The following is an 18,914-nucleotide window of genomic DNA, read 5'->3' as shown; positions in this document are numbered from 1 at the left end:
AATACAAAAAATTAGCTGGGCATGGTGGCAGGCACCTGTAGTCTCAGCTACTCGGGAGGCTGAGGCAGGAGAATGGCATGAACCTGGGAGGCGGAGCTTGCAGTGAGCCGAGATTGTGCCACTGCACTCTAGCCTGGGCGACACAGCGAGACTCCGTCTCAAAAACAACAAAAAACGAAACAAAACAAAACAAACTTCTCATCCCCCCCCACTGCCACCAGTTTTGCCAAATTGCCCTCCAGAAATGATTTTCCGATTTACATTCCTCCCAGTAGTGCCTGATCTGGCTGGTATCCTCATGGGACCTGCTCAAATGTTCCTTGCTGGATAAACTATCACTGAGCAGCTGTCCCGTGTTCCATTATCACATTCCTCTGTTTTGTTTTTCTTATGGCATTTATTGCGATCTAAAATGATGCTGTCCGTTATTTATTGGTGTCCCTGTTTATCATCTGCCTCTGCTCAGCAGGCTGTATGTTCTGTGGGTGCAGGAACCTTGCCTGTTGGGGTCATTGCTGTCCTGCACTGCCTTCCCACCATTTCCCAGGATCTGGCTCAGCATGGTGTGCAGGAGGTGTTTGCTGAATGAATGTTTACTCACACCATGAATAACACTCATATTATCATGCATTTTTAAATAAAAATTGTTGCCTTCATTCTAAAACAAATGTTGCCAAAGATAATTTAACCAATGGCTGGAGATGAAATGGTGACAGATGGCCCTCAGGTAGTCACGTAATTCCTTCTTGTTCTGATGAGGCATGAGGTCCTTTTCCATGAAATAACTGGAGGTTGTAACTATTTTGGTTTGTTTCTTATAGTTTAAAATGTTTTCTCTATTCTTGAAAGGCTGTGGATGGTGTGCTGTCTAAAGCAAGTTAGTTTCCATTTCTGATTTGCAGCTGATAATCTGATAAGGCCTTGAAAGGAGATAGTCACCTTGTTAAAATTGTATGTAAAGTAAGATCACTCTTATTTCGTATATAGGTTTAGCCTGAGTATCTGAACAGCTGCAGGGTTTAGGTGCTGGAGGATTCTGCATGCCTAGACCTTTTTGATTACTGACTTGTTCTTAGAGAGGGACAGTTTTGGTAGTTGAGTTCCTAGTGCATGAGGTTTTACCATTCTTGTTACTGAGTGTGTTGCCCCCTTGAGTACAATAGCAGAACATCTTCTGATGAATCCAGTAGTTAGAGGCTGAACAAGGAGTGTATCCAAGGATTATTGGCTGTGGATGTGCATCTGGGGCAAGGGTGGGGAGGCTGTCCAGGGCCATGCCTCAGGACCCTGAATCTGACCTCCTCTGTCCGAGGTTTTGATCAGCAACTTGGATAAAGACATAGAGGGCAGTCTTATCAAATTTGCGAATGACAGAAGACTGAGATGCAAAGCTAATATATCGAATAATAGAATCAGGATTCATAAAAATCTTGACAGAGAGGATGCATCTGAAACTAACAAGGTAAATCCTAACAGGATTACACATGCAGCCGGCAGCTCACTTCAGCAGAGCTGGCAGCAGCCGCCAACGATGGGAAAGAGCCAAGGCAGTTTGTGGGGTTAGTAAGGTCCTGGGTTTCCTAAATGTTGATTTTTAAGATTACTTCTTCCTTCTATACTATTAACAGCAGTAGGGCACATAGACCTAAAGGGTGCTAATCTGCCCCCAACACTGCTCCTGCCCCCTCATCTTTCCTTTCTTGCTACAACAACACTCTCCCCACTGTCCTCTGCTTCCTCACCCAACCCATTTGATTTTCAGGCCCAAGTTGGGCTCTACTTATTCTGAGGAGCTTTCCCTAAGTCTCAAGGCAGAGTAAGTTATGCTCTTCTTCCAAGCACTCTGACAGTACCCTGTCTTCCCCATCAGGGTGCTCACCAAACCATGTGACCACTGTCTGTCTGATTGTACATCTTCCCTTTGGATTAAGGACTCCTGGCGGGCAGGGTCTGTGTCTGCCTGTGAGATGCCCCACCCTGAGCTGTGACACAGTGACTGGCACAGACAGATCCCAGTGGACACTTTGGTTGGTGGCATACATTCCTGGAGCGTGGGATGGAGTCTAGGCCCCACACTGTTGGATCTTGTACCTCTGTAGGCCATCCAGGAGTGGCAGCTTTCTAGCCCTTGTGCTATGGAAAGCACATGGTGGAACTGCAGGTGCCTAACCAGAACACGAAAGGACGTGGTGAGGACTGTACCATGTGCAGGCTGTCAAGGATGGAGGGTGTGGACTATTTTGAGGGGCTTCAGAGCAGCACAGGGGACATCAGGCAGAAGGGATAACTCAGTTCCTAGAATGGAAAGGGTTTAAAACCATTGTAGCTCCAACCATCTATGGACTGCTTGCTTGGTAGGAATCATCCATTCACTGCAAATGTTGAATTGTGGAGAGGATTTTTAAATTGGAAGTGGAAGAGTTGAAATATGATAATGGCAACAACAATGTCAACAGCTACCTCTTCCTGGAAGCTCCCTGGGCATCAGATGCTTTATACAACTGGGTCCTTACAGCCTCCCTGAAAGGTGTCTGGTGCTCTGTGACCTCAGTGGGGGAGATAAGGAAACAAAAACCATGATCAAAGTTTCCTGGCCAGTAAGGAGCTGATAACTGAAGCTTGATCCCACTCTGAGGGCATCTGATGCTGAGATTCTACTGTGCTGCTGTTTAGCAACTGATACGGTTTGGCTGTGTCCCCACCCAAATCTCATTTTGAATTCCCATGTGTTGTGGGAGAGACCTGGTGGGAGGTAATAAAATCATGGGGGCAGGTCTTTCTTGTGCTCTTCTCATGATAGTGAATAAGTCTCACAAGATCTGATGGTTCTATAAGGGAGAGTTTCCCTGCACAAGCTCTCTCTTTGCCTGCTGCTATCCATGTTAAGACATGACTTGCTTCTCCTTGCCTTCCACCATGATTGTCAGGCCTTCCCAGCCACGTGGAACTGTAAGCCCATTAAGCTTCTTTCTTTTGTAAATTTTCTGGTCTTGTGTATGTCTTTGTCAGCAATGTGAAAACGGACCAATACAGTAAATTGGTACCGGCAGAGTGGGGTGCTGCTGAAAAGACACCTGAAAATGTGGAAGCGACTTTGGAACTGGGTAATAGGCAGACATTGGAACAGTTTGAGGGCTCAGAAGAAGACAGGAAAATGTGGGGAAGTTTGGAACTCCCTAGAGGCTTGTTGAATGGCTTTGACCAAAATACTGATAATGATATTGACTATAAAATTCAGGCTGAGGTGGTTTCAGATGGAGATGAGAAACTTGTTGGGAACTGGAGCAAAGATGACTCTTCTTATGTTTTAGCAAACAGACTGGAGGCATTTTGCCCCTGCCCTAGAGATTTGTGGAACTTTGAACTCAAAGGAGATGATTTAGGGCACATGGCGGAAGAAATTCCTAAGCAGCAAAAATTCAAGAGGTGATTTGGGTGCTGTTAAAGACATTCAGTTTTATAAGGGAAGCAGAGCATGAAAGGTTGGAAAATTTGCAGCCTGACAATGAAATTGAAAAGAAAAATCTCATTTCCTGAGGAGAAGGTCAAGCTGGCTGTAGAAATTTGCGTAAGTAACAAGAAGCCAAATGTTAATCCCCAAGACAATAGGGAAAATACCCCCAGGGCATGTTAGAGGTCTTCATGGTTGGTCCTCCCATCAGAGGCCCGGAGGCCTAGGAGGAAAAAGTGATTTCGTGGGTCAGGCCCAGGGTCCCTGTGCTGTATGCAGCCTAGGGACTTGGTGCCCTGCATTCCAGCTGCTCCAGCCATGGCCGAAAGGGGTGAACATAGAGCTTGGGCCATGACTTCAAAGGGTGAAAGCCCCAAGCTTTGGCAGCTTTCAAGTGATGTTGAGCCTGCCAGTGCATAGAAGTTAAGAATTGGGGCTTGGGAAGCTCTGCCTAGATTTCAGAGGAGGTATGGAAATACCTGGATGTCCAGGCAGAAGTTTGCCACAGGGGTGGGGCCCTCATGAAGAACCTCTGCTCAGGCAGTACAGAAGGGAAATGTGGGGCCAGAGACCCCACACAGAGCCCCTACTGGGGCACCACCTAGTGGAGCTGTGAGAAGACAGCCACATTCCTCCAGACCCCAGAATGGTAGATCCACTGACAGCTTGCACCGTGCACCTGGAAAAGCTGCAGACACTCAATGCCAGCCCATGAAAGCAGCCCGGAGGGAGGCTGTACCCTGCAAAGCCACAGAGGTGGAGCTGCTGAAGACCATGGGAATCTACCTCTTGCATCAGTGTGACCTGGATGTGAGACATGCAGTCAAAAGAGATCATTTTGGAGCTTTAAGATTTGACTGCCCGGCTGGATTTCAGACTTGTCTGGGGCCTTAGCTCCTTTGTTTTGGCCAATTTCCCCCATTTGGAATGGCTGTATTTACCCAAAGCCTGTACCCCCATTGTATGTAGGAAGTAACTAACTTACTTTTAATTTTACAGGCTCATAGGTGGAAGGGACTTGCCTTGTCTTATATGAGACGTTGGACTGTGGACTTTTGAGTTAATGCTGAAATGAGTCAAGACTTTTGGGTACTGTTGGGAAGGCATGATTGGTTTTGAAATGTGAGTGACTTGTCCTCCTTGCCACATGCCATGATTGTGAGGTCTCTCCAGCCACTTGGAACTGTAGGTCCATTAAACCTCTTTCTTTTGTAAATTGCCCAGCCTTGGGTATGTCTTTATCAGCAGTGTGACAATAGACTAATACAGTAACACTTCAGTGTCTGATGTGTGTAGACTTTTTTTGTTGTTGTTGTTAGTAGCTGCAGACTTGGTGTCTGTCTCATGGAGTCTTCTCCTGGCTCCTCTGTTGATGTTTGTGGGTCAGCAGCTGACCCTTGACTGCCTCAGTGTATGTCCCACTCTGAAAAGTTCCTGCCACCCCAGAGACAGCAAACAGCCAACCTTGTCTGCATGGTTAACACACAGACATTATTCTCTGGTGGACCCTGAGGCAGCATGGAGTGACTGGAGAAACTCACAGATTGAAAGACAGCCATGGACTTGGGTTCCTGTTGCCACTTACTGGCTGCATGACTACAGTTCAACCACTTAACCTCTCTGAACCTCAGCTGTAAAATGTAGAATTAATCTCCAGTTCTGTAAAGCACTTGACACGGGAGCCCAACTGACAAAGATGGTCGTAATTCCCATCTGCTTTGAGGTTCTCAGCTGTGCAGCTTGGGTTTAAGGTGGTTAGAAATCTGTTGTCCAGATAAGCTGAACATTTCCACAAAAAACAGTTGACTTACAATTTCCACACAGTGTAGGTAACTGACAGAGCTTTCCCTGCCTAGTAGTGAGATATCAGAGCAGAGGAAAAAGAATCAAATTGTCAAACTTTCCTGGCCTCAGGCTGCCCTGCCAGTCTGCTGGCTTCCCCACCCTTGGTCATCCTGCCTATGCATGGCTTTCCAGTAAGTGTATGTGAGTTTTCTTCTCTTTGAAATTATAGAGAGGGATCATTGATTTACTCAAAACATTTCTTTGAACACCTGTTAGACACGAGGCAGAATTCTAGACTCTAGTTATACAGCAGTGAACAAAACAGGTAAAGTTCTTGCCCTCTTGGAGCTCATATTTCTAATCTGGTGAGGAAGACTATGAATAAGTATGCAAGGGGAGATATTGCGTGTTGGATGTTGACGAATGATAAAAAAAATTAAGGGTGTAAAGGACAGGAATGGCTAGTTTGGGTAGGGGTTGCTATGTTATGTAGAAATGTCGTAGTAAATCTGGCTGATAAGATGCTATTTAATCAGAGACCTGAAGGAAATGAGGAGCAAGCCATGCAGGTGTCTGGGGAAGAGCATTCCAGGTAGAGGGAACAGCAAATCAAAATTCCTGACATTGAAGCATGCTTGGCAAGTTCAAGGAACCTCAGGGAGGCCAGTGTGACTGGAATAGAGTGAGAGAGTAATGAGGACAATAGCAACATTGATTGATTGGAAAGTAGATTCCAGGGCTTGTATCCAGCTGGCTTGTGCATGTCCTGAAGTCCTCACTGTTCAACCCTTGGAGGCAGAGACCGTGGTTCCAACTAAGACTCAGGGTGGGCAAGTGATATGCCTAGAATTCCACCTCCAAGTGGCAGAGCCATGATTCTAACCCTGATTCACATGGCTCCAGAGTCCTTGCACCTTCCATTGTGCTGGGCTGGTGTAGACCCCCACTCCCTCTCTTCTCACCCAAATCACTCTCTTGTTTTCCACGCTCCATCCAGCCTGGAGACTTAGCCCTGCTCCTTCACACCACTCTGTGTCGTATCACTGCCAAGTGGTATGGGGTGGGTTTCTGCAGATTTCATTCTCATCTGTAATATCTCTGAGAAGAGTCTTTATGCAGGTCAGAATTAGAATACATTGGGAATTATTATTTGGAAACAGAACATGGCTTCGGTACTGGCCTCTATTAGGAGAAGCAGGTGAGTAGGCCAAATTACTCTTTTGAGGGCTCTGAGGGTGCCTTTGGGACAGTTGGGCTAGAGTAGTTTGCTAAAGGGCAAATTGTGGAATGTAGTAACATTGCCCCTTGTGATAGTTAATACGGAGTGTCAACTTGATTGGATTGAAGGATGCAAGTATTGTTCCTGGGTGTGTCTGTGAAGGTGTTGCCAAAGAAGATTAGCATTTGAGTCAGTGGACTGGAGGGGCAGACCCACCCTCAGTCTGGGTGGGCACCATCTAATCAGCTGTTAGTGTGACTAGAATAAAGCAGACAGAAGAACGTGGAAGGACTTGACTTGATGAGTCTTCTGGTCTTCATCTTTCTCCCATGCTGAATGCTGCCTGCCCTTGAACATCAGACTGCAAGTTCTTCAGATTTTGGGTTCTTAGACTTACACCAGTGGTTTGCCAGGGACTCTCAGACACTTGGCCACAGACTGAAGGTTGCACTGTCGGCTTCCCTACTTTTGAGGTTTTGGAACTCTGGCTGATCCACCACTGGCTTTCTTGCTCCTCAACTTGCAGACGGCCTATCATGGGACTTTACCTTGTGATGGTGTAAGTCAATTCTCCTGAATAAACTCTTCTTCATATATGCATCTATCCTATTAGTTCTGTCCCTCTAGAGAATGCTGATTAATACATTCTCTTAGGGGTCTTGTGAGAACTGAGTGAGTTAATGAAGTTAATGAGTGTAAAGCACTTAGAATGTCCCAGGCATACACTAAGTCTTTGGGCATTCCACTGTGGTCACCACCATGGACCTCGAATCCCTCCAGTGATGGAGCCCTGGAATAGAAGATTCTGTGATTTGAATATTTGACTCGTCCAAACTTCATGTTGAAATTTGATCACCACTGTTGGAGGTGGGGCCTAATGGAAGGTGTTTGGGTCAAGGGATTGGATCCCTTAAGAGTAGATCAGTGCCCTCCTGGGGGGTGGGGTGAGTTCTCACTCTATGAATTCCCATGAGAGCTAGTTGTTAAAAAGAGCCTGACACCTCCCTGCTTTCTCTTACTTTCTTTCTGGCCATGTGATCTCCGCACGCGGAACTCCCCTGGGTCTTCTGCCATGAGTTAAGCAGCCTGAGACCCTCAGCAGATGCAGATGCCCAATCTTAAACTTTCCAGCCATCAGAATTTTGAGCAAAATAAACCTTTTTTCTTTATAAATTATGCAGCCTCAGGTATTTCTCTATAGCAACACAAAATGGACTAACACAGGGGAGAGAGAGAGACAGATGAGGGCTCTGCAGTCATGGAGCTTCCAGGCTGGTGGGGATGACCAGCAATGAGCAAGTATCTGTATAAGTGCTACAGGAAATTTCAAATGTGATGTGCTAGTAAGTGAGCGGATGTTACCATTGTTAACATTTTGGGGATTTTCTTTTTGTCTGTTTTTTTTTTCTTTGCACATGTGCATGTTATATAAACAATAACAACATTAACAAAAGGGAGAGCACAGGATCTGCTATATTCTTCCCTTTTACCTAATAGTATATCATTGCAAATGGTCAATCACCACATATGGTCAGTGTATGGCTGTCTTAGTCTGTTTTATGCTGCTATAACAGAATACCTGAAATTGGATAATTCATAATAAACAGAAATTTATTGGTACATGTTTCTGGAGATTAGGAAGTCGAAGATCGAGGTGCCAGCATCTGGTGAGGGTCTTCAGGCTGCACTATCCCATGGCAGAAGGTGAGAGGGCAAGAGAATGTGAAAGAGGGTAAAAGGGGGTGAATTTGTGCTTTTATAAGGAACCCATTCCTGCAATAATGGCATTAATTCATTCAATGGGGCAAAGCCCTCATGGCCTAATTACCTCTTAAAGTTCCCATGTCTTAATATGTTGCATTAGGGATCAAGTTTGTTGCAATGGGGATCACCTCTTAATACTGTTGCACTGGGGACCAACACATGAACTTTGGGGGACACATTCAAACCATAAAAATGGAAGAATAATGTTTCCCCAGGGATGTCCACATCCTCATTCCTGGAGCCTGTGAACATATAAGCTTACATGGCCAAGGGAATTAAGGTTACAGATATAATTAAGGTTCTATTCAGATGATCTTGAGATGGAGAGATTATTCTGGATTACCTGGTAGGCCCAGTGTAATCATATGAGTCCTTAAAAGATGAAAAGAAGAGGCAGAAGAGGGGGTCAGAGAGATGCAATGTGTGCAGGACTCAACCTGCCATTGCTAGCTTTGAAGATGAAGGGGCCACAAAGCAAGGAATGAGGGCAGCCTCTAGATGCTGGAAAAGGCAACGAAGTAGATTCTCTTCTAGAGCTTCTGGAAAGGAATGCAGCCTTGCTAGCACTTTGACTTTAGCCCAGGGAGATCTGCATCAGACTTTTGACTTCCAGAACTTGTGTTATTTAAAGTCACTGTGTTTGTAGTCGTTTGTTACAGCAGCAATAGGAAACTTATACCATCTGTTTCTAAACTTGTGCCTTCCCCCTAGAGCTCCCTGAAGGCAGGGACTGTGCCTTATTCACTCTGGGACCAAGTGCCTGGCACAGGCTTTGAGCTCAACAAACATTTGCTAAACTCTTTGCACCTACTCAGGAGCTGAGCCTCTGCATTAGGACTGGAGGGGACCCCTTTGTCTCTCTTTTCCATACCCAAACCCCAGTCTTGATATGGCCCACTAGGAGTGGCCTCCAAGGCCTATAGACCTACTTCCAGCCCAGGCCAGCCTAAAGTGAGGGCAAGCCATACAGAAAGAACACTGCCTGCTGCCGTAGCTCTCACCAAGTAGCACCTCCTTCAGAAGGGGAATCCCTGTTAAGTAGAAGGGTTCCTAAGTGGAACTCAAAACATGCACATGGTTTTTGATGCTGGATCCTGTGAATTTCTTGCCAGATTTTTACAAAAGAACCATTATTGATTCATTCAGCAGGGAAATAAATGAGGTAGAGACGAAAATCAAAAAGAAAATTGAAATAAAAGAAAAGAACAAGAAAAGCAAAAAGAATACAGTGATGTGAACTGTTCACCTCCTGAGTTGCTGCTTGCCCGTCTCTCCTTGTAAGGTGACTGCAACAGTAGGCCTGCCCCACGCTGGCTGCCCTGAGATTTGTATTAGTTAGCCTAGGGTGAGGCAGGGGCAGTGACGTTTTTAAAAGCTCAATGATCGAGCCTAGTAAGCAGCTGGGGGGGGACACCCACTGCTGCACAATATTCTTGCTCTGCTCTGGTCTCAAGTTAGAAGCTCCCAAACCCTAAAACTGAGTGAAGGATGCTGCTTGAAAACCAGCCAAGCAGCCCTCTCATCTTATACATGGAGAAACCAAGATTTAGAAACACAGATGCCAATCCCACAGTCGTGCAGTGTGGCACCTGGTGTCCGGGTTGAGGCCAGGGCCTGCTTCTGTGGATTTATCATGCCCACCATCAATCTTACTAGTGTTGCCAACAGTCTTAAATCGGGACCTCCATCAACCTCCATCTGTGAGAGGCTTTCCTCTTATTTCTTTTAAGTTTTTTTTTTTTTTTTTCCTCCTCAAATGCTCCTTTGAAAGATCTGCTTTTGATGGGAGACATGGACTCGCCCTGCCTCCGCCTCCATGTCCACCGTCCCCTAGATGAGGCAATACCAATTAGCTAGTATGAACATGGGCTCTGGAGTCACTCAGGTGTGGCTCTGAAATTTGGCTGCGCTAATACTGTGTGGTGCCTGAAAGCCTCAGTTTGACCAGCTGTAAAATGGGCTTAATACTAGTACATCATTCATAGTGGTTGTGAGGTTGAAAAGACGTGGAATACATTGAAAGTGCTCAGAACTACGTGTGACACATAAATGCCAGCTGTTATACATTATATTATTGTTTTAAATTACTACTGCTATAGGGAGGAGAATGTGGTTTCCGGTGTCAGAGTCAGTAAAGAACATCGACAGACATTTTTGCCGTTGCTTACTGGCTTCCTTTGGGATGTATGTGGCGTTGGTCAGTGGTGTCCACTCCTTGACCAGACAGGCACAAGTCCTCTCTTGGGGTCTGGTAACAGTGAGCTTCCAAGTGAATGCATGGTGTGATGAGCTTGTTAGCCTTGGAGCAGAGGCTCCCTGGGCTTTTACCTCTTACCTACCTTGCCCACCTTAAGGTCAGCCCACATGGGCTGCCTCCTGCAGGGGTCCTAGGTGTATGGACAGACATGAGTCCTTGCTTACTGTGGGATTCAGAAGGGGTTTGCTGACTTTTCCTTCACTGTCTCCATTACAGAAACATTTTCCATGCAAGTAATTGCAGAATGAGATAACAAGGAGGAAGATGGGGCAGATGATAATGGATAAACTAAACTAACTTGATTACGATCTTTCCCAAACTTGTTATCCACACTTGCTGTGCTGTGCAAAATCTCAAAAGCCAATTAAGACCTTACAATCACAACTGCAGGTTCCAGAGAAGTCTCCCTTATAAGTCTAGCAGATCTGCCAACAGATTGAGAATGTTGAGAGTAACTCTTCTGCTCTGGATTTTTGTATTTCAGTGAGAATAGGGAGTTTTATTGTTACGCTTTTAAACAAAGCTATTAAACATCCAGGCGGGAGGGCAGCTCTTCCGCTGATGTGGTGTGTAGTGATTTAGGTGAACCTTTGGTATTTTAGAGTGGGATCGTTCTGATTGGTAACATTGTCAATTGCACAGATAACTGATTCATTTTAAGACATGTTGATGCCACTTACAAAATCACAAGTTAAAGGACTTTGGGAAATCATTTAAGTCAGAGAAGCAACATTTCATTTATTTCTCAGCTTACTATTAGCTTCCTTTTATCAGTATTACTTGACCTTTAAATCAGTTTTTTAATAGACAAGATAACCTTATAGGGTCATGGTAAGTGTGAATGAAATAATGAATGTTAAGTGTATAATTCAGCACCTGGAATATAGAAGGGGTGCTGAAACTTTTGGTTTCTCCATTGTTTGGGAGGGAGATTCATAGCATTTGGACAGAAAAAAAACTCTACAGTCATCCAGTCCAGTTCCTTAATGAGAAAAATGAGGAACAGAGAAAGAGAGAGAACTGTAAATGATTTACTCAGATTGTTTTAGCAGCTAAGCCAAGAATAGAACGTGAATGTCCTGGCTTCCAGAGTTGGTAGCTGCTTCTTACCTGGTCCTTGACCATTTCCCATGCCAGCAGGAAACCCAAAACTCTCAACCCGGAGGCACCTGGAAATCCAAGACAGGAGAGGGCAGGGGAACTAAGGGATGGAGACCATGATGAGAAAAGGCTCCAGAAGTCAGGGGCTCCCTGGGAGCAGATGTAGTCCCCACTGGAGAAGGACCATATCCCAAGATGGCCTTGTGGGGTGACATTATTCAGGAAGGGTGTGGGTGGAGGGAAGAGGAGCTTGGGGAAAAGAATGAGCAGGGAGAGTGATCAAAGAACAGAAGGGCAGTGCCAGGAGCCCAGAGTCAATGCCAGCCCCCCTTGAGTGGTTTATAAAGCATTTTCACATTTATTATCTTATTTGAAGCCCTAAAACAGTTCTGCCATGTGGGTGGAATGTCAATATGTGCTGAATGAATGAGTGAGTGAATGAATGAATGAATGATGACTGAAAGCTAACATTTATTAAACCTGCTTACTATGTGCCAGTCATTGCATGTATAATAAGCCTTTTACAGGTGAGGAAAGTGAGGCACACAGAAGTAAAGTGATTGGCTAAGGTCAAATCCTAGGAAGCATATTTCAGAATTCATGCTTTTCATTTCATTTAACTATCTTGCCATACTGCAAATGCATGAAAGAAGAGTAGGTGGATGAATTTCCATTTTACCAACAAAGAAGTAGCAACATTGAGGGGCAAGAGGCTCCTACAGTTGTAAAGTAATCAGTGGTCGAGTCACTGCTAGTTAGTTATTTTGATCTCTAGTCCAACATGCTGCTAACTAGCTCCAGCTTGTATCCCACACTACTTGGGCAGGCTCTGGGTCCTCCCACCACACACCGAGTCAAGCTGTTGTCTTCAGCCCACCCATCGTCCCACCCCCACCTCAGTGTGCTCTTGCCCCACATTTTCAAAAATGGTTGTAATGGAAATAGCCCAGGATTGTTGTTAGAAGTCTAAGTTCCAGTTTTGATGCTTGTTAGCGGAGTGACTTTGGGCAGGGCAAGAAACCTCTTTGAGACTCAGCTTCCCTCTCTGGAAAATGGAGATAACAGTGCCTACTTTTCACTTGTAAGGATTGAGATAAGATGTAAGAAGTGTCTAGCAGCTTCCTGGCAGGTAGGAAACACTCAGTAAATTGATCACCTGATCCTTCCCTGCCTCCCTACTTCCTTTTCTCCCTCTAGGTGCCTCTGAAGATGTCTCATGTACTGCATGAATAAGGAGCAGTTCAGGCAGTCTGTGATGTATCAAACCCAGTTCTCAGTGAGTGCAGCAGGGCTGGTATAGCTCCATCAGCTGGGATAGATGATGAAGAATGCAAGGTCTGCAAGTTGATCTTTCATTGGAGAATTGGTGGTGATAGTGGTGGTGGACAGGGACACTCTGACCACACAAATGCTGTGGACCACTTCGTCTTAATGAAACACTTGGCGAATAAGTACCCAGTAAAGGCCAGGCTCCCTGAGAATAGACATGCATTTGTTCACAGGGGAGCAGACTTCAGAGAGTGGGACTGAGGGGCCCTGGTGACTGTTAAATACCCACCACTCCCCAGACCAGCTAGCAGCCAGTCTGAGCAGCCGTGAGAGGTGGTGTGAGCACAGGGTCACACTGCACAGCTGGAGTAGGAGTGGGCCACAAACACATGAGTGTGGCAGTCTGGATGGGGAAGACCTTGGGGTGAGCATTTGCCTTGTCCAAAGTGGGCAGCTGCTTCTTAGTTTTTTGGACTGAGTGCTGCCACCGGGAGATGCAGACTCAAGGTTGCCAGATCAAATGCTTCATCAGAAGCCAGAAATTCAGATGTTAATGTAAGAGCTCCTGTTTTTAAAATATTGGCCATGAGTTACATTTAAAAAAAATTTTTTTTTTTAACATGGAGCAGCTCAAACCAAATATGCAGCAGGCTGCAATTAGTTCAGGCTGCCAGCTGCCAGCTTCCGATTAAAGATTCCATGTGGCAGAGGCTTGGGTCTTTATTGGAACAGCTGACATGGATTTATTTGTTCAGTCATTGATTTAACAAATATTTATTGAGCACCTACTGCATGCCAGGCACTATTCTAAGTGTTGGGGATACAGCTCAGATCACAAGCACACAAGAATGCCTGCTGCCCTTGTGGAGCTGGTGTTCTGCTGTGACCCCTCCATTCTGCCTGGGGGCACTGAATCTTTGCAGTAGTAATGATGATCATGACCCAGTTATCCTCTATCCTCTTCTGCGGGAGACTCAAAGTGAGCAGCTCAACCTCAATCATAAAGCCCAGTTGTACCAAACGGGCAGCCATTCCTGGTCCTTGACTCAGGCAGTGGCCGCTGGTGGGGACAGAGACACCACCTTGGAGATGTCTCCAGCTGTCCAAAGTCAAGACCAGTTCTATAGGCCACGTGGGTGAGATGCCTCCATTTGCATTTGAATTGAGAAGTTCAGAGTTTGCAGTACAGGTGGCCATGAAAACATCTACCGATATCCACCATGAGCAAAAACTTCTGGGGCAAAAATGAGGGCTCCTTCTCTGCTTAAAAACCACAGCCCCTACCATTCCTCAGGGTGGAAGGAAGCTCCTGCGTTCTTCAGAGCTCAACCACCAAGTGGGTGAACATGCTGCGGGAAGCTGCATTCCAGAGCCTCATTGAATGCTCATGTGTTTGCAACCCTGTCCTGGATGCCTGCCCTCAGCCTCTCCTCTAATCATGGACTGTATTTGTGGCTGTTTCATCTTACACATCTGATTCCTCTCACCTGCCAGACTATTCTAGAACACAGCCTTGTTCCTCCATGGGGGAACAGTAGGTCAGAGAAATGGTCAGGGGTGTCACGTCAGGATTGTGCTGATTTCTGCCAAGGACTCGGGTGAGATCTCGAGGGAGCAGCAGAAAGGCCTGATGCCACCTGTGCTGCTGCTCACTGGAGCCAGAGGAATTCAGATGACATTACAAGGATGGAAAATCTTAAAGACACCTCTCAGGCCGTATTTAGGAAAACGTGCTCTCTGTATATTGTGTTTTAATGAAAATGGCAGCTCAAAAGCACCTTCAAACTAACTTCTATCTTTCACTGTTTTCTCCTGAGTGATAAGTAGCATTCTTTCCTGTCCTCGAGCCCCTATCTCTGCTCAGGGTCATATCCTAGAGTCTTGTTGTGTCCTGGTGCAGGGTATGCATAGACTGTCCCAGAGTGCTTTAGGCTCTGGCTAAATTCCTAAACGCTCCTATTTAATCTTGGAATGAACACTTTACTAGGTATTTTAGAGTTAAAGATTAGTTGGAGACTGAGATCTCATAGCAAGGAAATATACACTTTCCCCTTGTCCCTCCTTTGCTAGGTATGTCTTTCTATGTCTTTCCATGGCTCTTCGTTTGCCTGTGGCTCAGGTACAGCCAAGTGGTCCGTGCACCAAACATAATTTCCCATTGGGAAATTTATTTGGCCAAGAGAGGAGATGAGTTCTGGAGGTCTCTGGGCTGCTGGCCCTGCTGGGTGAGGGGACCTGGCTTGTGCTAAGGTGGATCTGGGCTCTGGGATGCCCAGGAAGCCAGTAGGAGGTGAATTATGCAGGTTTCCCTGAGTCATAACCTCACTGGTCTGGTTCTGCCTCAAGTCACCTGCCACTGTGATGCTCACTTTCACCAGTACCTCATCACTCAAAGTTATTAAGCAGCTGCTTTTGGAGGCATGCAGGGCCACATCTGAGCCAGGGAGAGGGCTCCTCAGTGCCCCAGGCTGCAGGGCACCAGCATCTTTAAGCTTTTCTAAGTGGCTCATTTTGTGATTGACCCAACCTCTTTCCAGCTTCTCTTTCCTTTTGTTTCTGATATTTCTTATCCTGCCCTTCCTTTTACTTTGTAATTTTTCTCAGTACTCTTCCCATTGTCTTCACTGAAATCTAGATGAAGCTAAACATTTCCCAATAATAGGCTGTTGCTTTAGTTGATAAAACACCTAATTTTGTAGCATCTCAATGGCCAATGGGCACAGTTGTTTTACGGAACTTTTTGATGTGAAAATTTTTAAATACCCTCCACTAATTATCAGCACTTTTGTTTTATCTGCTTCCCTCTCTCCCTTTTTTGGTGAAGTCTATTAAAGCAGATCCTGGATATGGCATCCTGTCTGTAAACACTTTGATATGGAATTTTAATCTATAAGAACCACAACAAAAAACATACAAGCAAACAAAAATACCCAAGTGATCTCCCATTACTATTGTAATACCTGATGAAATTAATAATAATTTCTTTGAATCAGGATCCAAATAAGGTCCACACATATTTGGTATACAAGCTTTTGGAAACCATTTGTTTTTCATTTAGAATGTTTTGGTAATTAGTATTACTATTAATGCCAGTTGCTGAGTGCCTCTTGTGAGATCTTGACAATTATCTCAAATCTTCACCACCTCCTAGCAGTGTGCTCTGCCCATTTTACAGATGAGCAGGGCAACTTAACTGCTTGACCCAGGTTATGAGGCCTCGACTGGATCCTGCTCTGTCAGCCGCTGCACCCAGGTTTATGTGGACCAGGATTTTCTGTTTGTGTTCAGACAATGAAGACATTTTCAGTCTTCTGTTGTTTACTCCCAAAGGAAAGGCACCCTCTGTAGAAATGTTCGAAAGTAGTTGCACTAAATATTTGGACTTCTGGGGTGATGCATGTGGTTTCTGCACACTGTGTTGCTGCCACATATGCTTAGTTTACACCATGCGCCATAGCAGGCATGTTTGAATGTGTTTTGCTGTTTTTATTATGAGGCAGAAGTGGTTTTGAATACCCTGTTGCTGCTGAAGACAACTCCGGCAGGAAGCGAAGGTATATAAGCACAGAACAGCCTGGCTCTTCACGTCCATTCTGTATTACCTCACTGCTTACTCCTCCCCACAGCCGCTGAGATAGTGGCAGTTATCTCCATTTACAGAAGAGGGCTCAGAGAGGACATATACCTTGCCCAAGTCACACCATGAGTAAGAGGCAAGGGCAGCATGCAGGGTTTTCAACTCCGCAGCTCTGGCTGCCAGCTGTTGTACTTTCAGAGCAACACTGTCTTCCTTGCTATGTCCCCACTTTTGAGGTCCTGCTTCTGGACCTTTCTATGCCAACGTTTTTATACTGAAAAATTCCAAATATTTAGAAAGGTTGAAAGAGTAGAATGATCCCCTATATACTCTACCTAGATTTAGCAATTGTTAACATGTAATCATATTGGTTGGATATCTCTATTTATTGTTTATATATACATTTTTCTGAACTACCTGAAAGTAACTACTGATATATAAGGCTCCTAACCCCCCCCCCTAAATGTTTCAGCTGCTTCTCCTACAAAGAAGGCATTCTTCCACATACCCATGTCATTACTTCACTGAAGAAAATTAGTATACTTCCTATCACCTAAAATCTAATTCATTCTTTAATCCCACAATTTCTCCAATCATCCCCAATGTTTCTTTTTAATAGCTTTTGGTTTGTTTTGACCCAAGATTTAGTTAGAGCACATATGTTTCATTTTTGGTTGTTTTGTCTCTTTAGGCTCTTGTAATCTGGAACATTTAGCTTTATTCTAGCTTTATTCCTGGGTTCACCTAATTGTTCATTGAGGGTGTTTGACTTGTTCCTCTTCCTCTGTTGGGTCTAAGGGTTTGATGAGATCCAGAGTATGCATGTTTGGGAAGAATGCTCAGTGGGTTGCCATGGCCTTCCTGTCTCCTTGTGTTGGGGGCACAGAAGAAAGGGTCAGTAGTTCCAGTGTCAGGGGCCACAGGTAAAGAATGCAAGTTAGGGTCATTTTTCTAAAAGCTGAAGAAGAGTTGGCATGAGCAGGCAGAGGCCTTGCATTGGGAGCTTTGCTTCACCCGCACGGCCTGTTCTGGTCCTCTCTCTGCCAGTGCCGCTGCCTTCCATGCCCTAGGAGCTGGATAGATGGATGACATCTCCAGGCTTGGGCCACACATTTCCACACTCTCCACTCACCAATCCACACCCATCCCACCCCAGTGTGTTTAGGAGGGTACAGCAGTAAAGTACATGTTTTCATTGTCTCCTATACACCTTTTTGTCGAGGGAGGGATTCCTGCCCTAGGGTTATGAGGACGGTCATACATGACACTCAACACTGGGCAGATGAGATCAACGGCAGCTTATTCCTCACGTATACTCACAGCCCAGGGGAGGAGTACACTGCACACCATGCAGGGACACAAGGAACAGAGTGAACAGCCAGGGACTATGGGAGGCAGGCTTTGTAGTGTATCAGGAGGGTGGGGTGGTCCCTGGTAATGGCAGGAGGATGTAATTGACTTATTGAATAATTCCACAAGCTAGCAGGAAGCTGAGACTCACTATTCAGAGATAGGCAGAAACTGTGCCTGGTCATGTCAATAAGAAAGGTTATTTGGCTACAGGACCTTATTTGTGAAAGCAGAGTAGGGAGGGGAACTTGTGGTTAGGACATTTGAATCCATTTTTGTTTCAGGTGTCAAAACAAGACATAACATTGGGCCTCAATTTTAGACTTTACACTGCTCAAATTTAACACCTTCATTATTCATTCACTATGTGTACTCATCCTCCTATCCTCCTAAGCACTTCATATGAACTAATTCATTTAATCCTTACACCAACCCTCTGAGGTAGGCGCTATTATCAGCATCACTTCAGAGATGAGGCAACTGAGGCCTGAGAGGTCTCTTGCCCAAGGTCACGTGGCTGGTAAGGAAAGAATCAAAATCCAACCCAGGAGAGCTGCCTGCAGATTCTGTGCCCTCACAGTTGAAAAGGGCATGAGATTTAGAGTGAGGGCACGAGGACATGAATCCTGGCTCTGCCTTGGGTTTGCATTTATGCTTGCTAAGCCTCAGTCTTTGCATCTGTTGGGAGGCTTATCACAGAGCAAGAAGAACCATTGCCAGGAGGGGGTGGTAATTCCGGGAGCTGTTCCTGGTCTGGTCCAGGGCTGGTCTCTGCATGCCATTCTTCCTCATCCAGGCGAGTGGTGGATTATTTGATTAAATCAGCTGCTGTAAAGGAAGCCCCTCTTTGGATTATAGGTACAAGAGAGTTGGTGGGAGCAACTTCTTGGGGTCTTCATTTCTTTTTCCACCTCCTTCCCTGTGCATTCTTTCTTTCCCTTCTTTCCAACAAACATCAAACTTTGCTCTGCAAAAATCTGATCTCAGTCGTCCACACTGAGACTGGAGATCGACATGTTGCAGTTCCCGAGTAAGGTCACATCTCTATATCTCTAATTGGGGAAAAGTCTGTGTCTTATTAAAATAATTGCAGATAACACTGAGCTGGTGGGGAAAGCATGTATGTGTGTGTTGTGTGTGT

General features: G+C 45.3%; 1 protein-coding gene across 7 annotated transcripts in view; it reads left to right on the top strand.

Annotated features, from left to right (window-relative positions):
• The window catches only part of LOC105467886 (phospholipid phosphatase 4), a 167,379-nt gene that overhangs the window by 42,994 nt on the left and 105,471 nt on the right, over window positions 1–18,914 (top strand). The window lies entirely within an intron of this gene.

This window comes from Macaca nemestrina, chromosome 9 (assembly GCF_043159975.1).
Source record: "Macaca nemestrina isolate mMacNem1 chromosome 9, mMacNem.hap1, whole genome shotgun sequence".
NCBI classification, from domain to species: Eukaryota; Metazoa; Chordata; class Mammalia; order Primates; family Cercopithecidae; genus Macaca; species Macaca nemestrina.
Note: the sequence above shows the minus strand (reverse complement) of the source record. Positions and strands in the feature narration are given on the sequence as shown.